This window comes from Lactuca virosa, chromosome 3 (genome assembly GCF_052849685.1).
Source record: "Lactuca virosa cultivar CGN04683 chromosome 3, Lactuca_virosa_CGN04683_v6, whole genome shotgun sequence".
In the NCBI taxonomy this organism is placed as follows: domain Eukaryota; kingdom Viridiplantae; phylum Streptophyta; class Magnoliopsida; order Asterales; family Asteraceae; genus Lactuca; species Lactuca virosa.
The window spans coordinates 38,769,702-38,776,072 of NC_136428.1; the positions used below are offsets into that span (position 1 = coordinate 38,769,702).

The 6,371-nt window shown below is 32.8% G+C and overlaps 1 long non-coding RNA gene across 1 annotated transcript; it reads left to right on the forward strand.

The window, feature by feature from the left end:
* Positions 1 to 3,810: 3,810 nt before the first annotated feature.
* On the forward strand, positions 3,811 to 4,831 carry LOC145162276 (uncharacterized). The gene is made up of 2 exons (XR_013739005.1): positions 3,811 to 3,962; positions 4,296 to 4,831. It is a non-coding gene; the product is annotated as an uncharacterized LOC145162276 (long non-coding RNA).
* Positions 4,832 to 6,371: the final 1,540 nt, after the last annotated feature.

Below are 6,371 nucleotides of genomic sequence, written 5' to 3' on the forward strand. Positions count from 1 at the left end.
TTCTGATCGATCGCCTCTGTTATCTACTCCTTGGAAAACACCACCGACTCCTCCCTCATATGTATCCTGTACATCCCTTGGGGACAATGAAATGGGGTCGGTGTTGGAATCTTTTTTCTTGTTGGTTTTGGTTTTAGGGTATTTTGGTTTGTGATTAGGTGAAGAAGTGGTGAAGTGAAAGAATTTGATGGGTATCATGTTGCAGATTGGGGATTCATGGGAGAAAAAACGGGATAAATGGGGAAGATGAATGAGAGAGAGAGAGAGAGGGGGGGGGGGGAGGATACAGGTAGTGTGGGTGGGCCATTTTCTTTTTTCTTTTTCTTTTTTTTAATGTTAAAAAAAAGAGTAAAGAAATTCAAAAATAAAATTAAAATGGCAAAAAAATCATTTTAACTTTTCTAGGGACCAAAACCACAAAAAGAATTCGATTTTGGACCGGTGCTAGTTGAAAAGATTTTGGACTTTATCCATATTTTTTTGATAAGTATAGGGACCAAATTTGCAGTTTAGTCTTAACAAACTATAGTTGAGGGTATTTCATTTTATTTTGTCAAAAACCAGAAATTACCGTTAAACATACTAAAATGGTCAAATCGAAAAAAAAAGATAAAATATGAAGTTTTTTTTATTTTATTTTTTAAGTTCAATCCACAAATAGATAGAATAGCACCAAATAGCATCTTTCTAGCCTGCATAGTCGTGGAACTCAATCTCACTTAGGGAGGAGGGAGTCATTCCCTCCCAACCCACTGAACCCACTGCCACATCACTTTTTCTCTTTTATTTTTCTCCATTTTTCCCAACCCACAACATACGGAAACTCTATCTTTTTGAAATCACTTAACCCACTCAATTAAAAAAAATACAAAACAATCAAAAGTAAAATCTTAATTAGCAATAGAGTTATCGGCGGTACACTCCCGCTTCAACGGGTTGGTTGATTGGTTTCACTAACCCACTTCATCATCTCTCTCTACTTTCTCTTTCTCATTTTCTCTTGTACCATGTGTTTTAAAATTTGTACCTTAGTTGTTTTGTATTTTTTTTTAATTGAGTGTGTTGAGTGGGTTGAGAAAGATAAGATTTCTGTGTGTTGTGGGTTGGAAAAAATGAAAAAAAAGAAGAGACAAAAATTAATGTGGCAGTGGATTCGGTGGGTTTGGAGTCCCTCCTCCCTTAGAAAGTATTCTCTCTATTTTTCAGTAACCGAACCAGAAGTGGTTTAGGAGATGGCTTAATATATAAGATATTTTATAATATTCACCTAAGTAATATATGTTTTATTCATGATTTTATATATTTTTATCGTATTGTTTTTTAACAAAAAAAAATAATTTATCAGCTATAAATAAGTATGTATAGAAGTGAACGAAGACCCGTGCATAGTTTCAATCCATGATTTGAAGTTAAGAAATTTAGATTGATTCGTATTTCACTATTGCAATACACGAAAACAAAGATTTTCAAGATTTAAAAGTATGAGTTTATTTAAACGCTATCCAATTCTCCATGTTTCTTTATTTATTCACTTTTTCATCACAGAAAAAATTCGAATTTCTAGAGAGAAAATAATGTTGAGGAAAAATCAAACTGGAACCAGAACCGTATAGAAAATCAATATACCGGCAGTTTGGTCCGAACCGATCTCATCCAAACAGAAAGAAAAATTAAATATAGAACCGAACCGAATCAAAACCGTGTGAACAAAATATGTAAATCGGTTTGATTCTTGGTTCCATTAATTTCTATTTTGTTTGTTTTGATTTTTTTTTGTTTCCAGGTCGGTTCGGTCTACTCCGGTTCCGATAAAGATCTCGCCCATAGAAAAGACCCATTAATAATTCGAAGTCTTAACTTTTATCGAGTATACGTACTTTTAATACACAGCTTATGGATTGGGCTGAAGCCCATTTTACGTGGATAAAACGCAACAACCCACTTTCAGGTTGTATAATTATGTCATTATTTTGTTTTCAGATTAATGAGTAAATTATGGAAATAGTTTTATAATTATGATTTACAAAATGACTAACAATATTTAATAATCTATCGGTTACTAATATTTTTATTATGTTTATGACATGATGATTTGAGTTTATAATCTCAGACAAAATCATATTCATTCAGTTTTCTTAGAATTGTTATGTGATTTTTTCACATGATTTAGAAATCATATTTTGGACACTATATATTACTTTGATATAATCTAAAGCTACATTAATAACCTGAATTCTTGAAATTACTATAAATCTCCAAATTTTGCACACACTAGTTAGCAATTTTGTGATTGTGTGCCCTTTGAGACATTTTGACGGGAGCCACAACTAGAAATGTGAAGTCGATGAAAACTTGCGAAACGTTTCCAAAATATTCTACCGATGATATTTTATAATTAATTCTGTTTTGGGACATTTGATTAATGTTTATTGTTTCTACATAAATTGTATAAAATATTAGGTAAGAGTTTGCAATCAAGCTTGGAGGCCTAAATTACTAGGTGAGTTTTATCACTGTAATTTCGAAAAAGGAATATATGCCCTAGCGCAAGAATATAGATTTATATAAATAATAATATTTTGTTAAAAATATTTAAGTCATTTTCATTAATTATAAAATAAACACTTTTGATTAGTATTTTAAAAAAATATTAATCATCAGGGCCGGCCCAAAGGCCGGACGAGATGGGCCACTGCCCAGGGCATCAACATGGAGGGTAGGGGTGAGCATGGTGCGGTTTGGTGCGGTTTTAAGGCCAAACCGAACCGCAAACCGCATGGTGCGGTTTTTGCATTCTTAAAACCGTTGGGTGCGGTTTTGCAATGGTTCGGTTTTTCGGTTTTTAAATGCGGTTTCTATTTGTATCGGTGTGGTTTCGGTTTGTATCGATGCAGTTTCGGTTTTAAACCATGTTTAGAAATTGGTGCAGTTTTTTATGTTTTTTGGTGCGGTTTGTTAAAACTGTAAGATTTGAAAACCATGTGCATGTAAGCTTGTATTGTGTTGTTTTTTTTAACCATTCATTTTCTGCTCAAAACAAAAATACATAATCGAAAATTGTAAGTCGATTAAAATACAAAATGTCATTACTATCACAAACTAATTAATAATTGAAACTTGGTTGATTTTGACTTAATTTGTTACAAGCTTATTACATGTAATCGATTAGTACGTTTGACTAACAATAGAACATTTCTTTTGCACTCCCATATAGTTTACACAAACACAAAATAAACATATAATAAATATATTATCGTTTATAAGTAATTTAAATAGCATGTATATAATATACATTGATTGATTTATTACTATACACGCTTGCGGTGCGGTTCGGTTTTGGTGGACCGGTTTTTTAGATAGAAACCGCACCGCACCGTTGACTTTCGGTTTTTGCAAAAATTAAATCTGCACCATTGGTTTTTCCATCGGTTTCGGTTTTTCGGTTGCAGTTTTGTCGGTTTTTCTTTATTCGGTTCGGTTTTTGCTCATCCCTAATGGAGGGGGCATAATATTTAGTCCACCTGTTATAGGTATAGGCATAGCATAGTTTGAGCCCAAGTATTTGTACATCTCAGCGCCCAAGAGCAGAAGACGAGGAGACGATACTGATCAGAATTCACACAGTCTGATTTCTTAATTATCTCAATTTCATTGCAACAGTTATTAAAAAGCCATTTATTCTTCATTGCTTTTAATTGTAAATCAAAATCCTTAAATAGTTCAAGATAATATCAGTATACAAAGAGTCGAGGTAATCTATTGGAATCGTTGCATTTTGCCCTAATATTTATATTTAGGACTGATTGATTTTCCCCTAATATTTATATTTAGGATTGATTGATTTATTGATAATTATGGTTTCTAGGAGTAAACCTTTGATATGACTCAGTTGTTGCAGAAAATACTAAGGGGGGTGTTATATGGCACCTACAAGAAAAATGGATGCTCCTTTATGAGACATGGTTCGTGTTTATGTTTTATTCTTTTCCCTTTACTTCTATTTCTATCAAAACTGGAACATCTTTTATGGATCTATAAGTTTTGTTTTCTTTTTACATCTCCTGTTATATAGATCTGTACAAATTTTGGGCTGAAATTGATATTAAATTTAGGTGTTTGTCTTTGTATCATCTTACTTTTTGGTAAAAATGGCTAGACCTGTGTGGTTTTTATTGTATGATTTAAGCACCAAATGATGCATTTCAAGTGTTTAATATAATTACTAAGAAGGATCGTGTAGCGATAGTTGATGATTCTTATATGATTTCTAAATGATGATTGTGTGGTGACAATAGGATAATCTTTGTTTGCTCTAAGGGTTTGCTAGATCTAGCATTTTTAGTTGGGTAACTGTCAATGTTGCACAGTAATTTACAAGTACAAGATTATCTGCCTCACTTTTTGCCATTCCATGGCACAATTTGACAGGTTAGCCAATTCAAATTATTATTAGTCGTTTATATTGCATGATATGAGTTCTTTAAAACAATGTTTCTTATCAACTTATGTTCTCTTTTCCATGTTAAAAATTAATGTCGGCCACCAAGAACAAAACTTAGTTGCTCATTTGTGATATTTTCATGTTTCATTTAACATTGGGAGTTTTCAATACATATAGAAGAGTTGAAGAACAAAAAGCAGACGATTGGGACGAAAGTTATGATGATGCATTAAGCGGATCAAATGGGTCATCTGCCTTGTGCTAAAATCAGCAAGTGAATATATGTAATGAATATACATTGGTCTTTTGATAGACTAGGAAGAAAATAATTGAATTCTCTCACTTGTCTTCGGAGATGTTGAAATTTATAAAACGTTGAGTTTGAATTAACTGAACTCCATCCGTTTGACATCCAAATACACCATAGAATGGAATCTCAAATTCCAATCCCAATAGATTCTACCGGAATCAATGATCTAGTTTTGTCTTAGGACATTTTTGTTTGTATTAATATTCATTTTATTTAACATGTGAAATTTATTGCACTTTTGTTATATATATATATATATATATATATATATATATATATATATATATATATATATATATATAGGGATGAGAATTTGGCCCGAAAACCCGAACCGAACCGAATTAGACCCGAATAAGCAATTCGATTCGGTTTTCGGGTATCTATATAAGGCTTATTCGGTTTTCGGATTATTCGGTCTGGGTTACCCGAATAAGGGCTTATTCGGTCCAAAAGGACCGAACCGAATATGAAAAGTCACAATTTTTTTCCTAACACGATTGCTTATTCGGTCTTTTTTTCTATCGATCGTTACCCAACAAAACCCACATAATACACCAAAAAAAATCAACGAAATCGAATTCGATCATCCGTATTACACCAAATCGACAGTCGCGTATTACACCAAATGGACGAGTCGACGACATTACTCTTTGATCGATTGAGGTTTTTCTCATCCTTGCGACATTACTCTTTGATCGACGATTGTGGCTGCTGCCCTTGCGACTTGCGATAACCTGGACTCATTGATCGATCATCACTAGTTCCAAGTTCAAACTTCAAAGTCCATTCACGATAAGAAAAAAAAAGTCGGCCCTTGCGTCTGGAAAAAATAATCGTCTCCTCATCCTTGTTTTCTAGTTTCTAGTGTGATCAAACTTCATTCAAGTCATGGAAAATTGGGTTCCAAATCAAGAAACTCAAGTAAGTATTTGTATCTTAATCTACTACTCAATCTTTCAATGTGTTATTATGTATGTTACTCATTGAAATTTGAATGTGTTAATCTACTACTCAATCTTTTAATTTGTTTCTTTAAAAGATTTGTTATGAAATCATAAGCTACAAAAGTCATACAAAATACAATATTTATAATCACATTCTAAATGTTATTTGGGTTATTCGGCTCCTTAATTATCTTGTACATGTTATTTGGGTTATTCGGGCCGGAACCGAACCGAACCGAATAATACCCGAACCGAACCGAACTTGTGTTGCTTATTTGGTTCGGTTTTCGGTTCATACAATTACCCTTATTCGGTTTTCGGTTTATTCGGGTTCGGGTCGGTTCGGTTCGGTTCCGACCCGAATAACATCCCTATATATATATATATATATATATATATATATATATATATATATATATATATATATATATGTGTGTGTGTGTGTGTGTGTGTGTGTGTGTGTGTGTGTTTTGGTCTATCGTATGATAAAAAACATAGGGCCATTATTTTCCTATCTCGCCCTATGGAAAACCTATGGACCGGACCTGTTAATCATAAATCATATTACTTTGATTCTTATAAGATAACATAAGTTTAACACTTATATACATAAATTACAGTTTTGGTCCTTGTGGTTTGTTCAAATTCGTACTTTCAGTCCAACCTTTGAAAATTT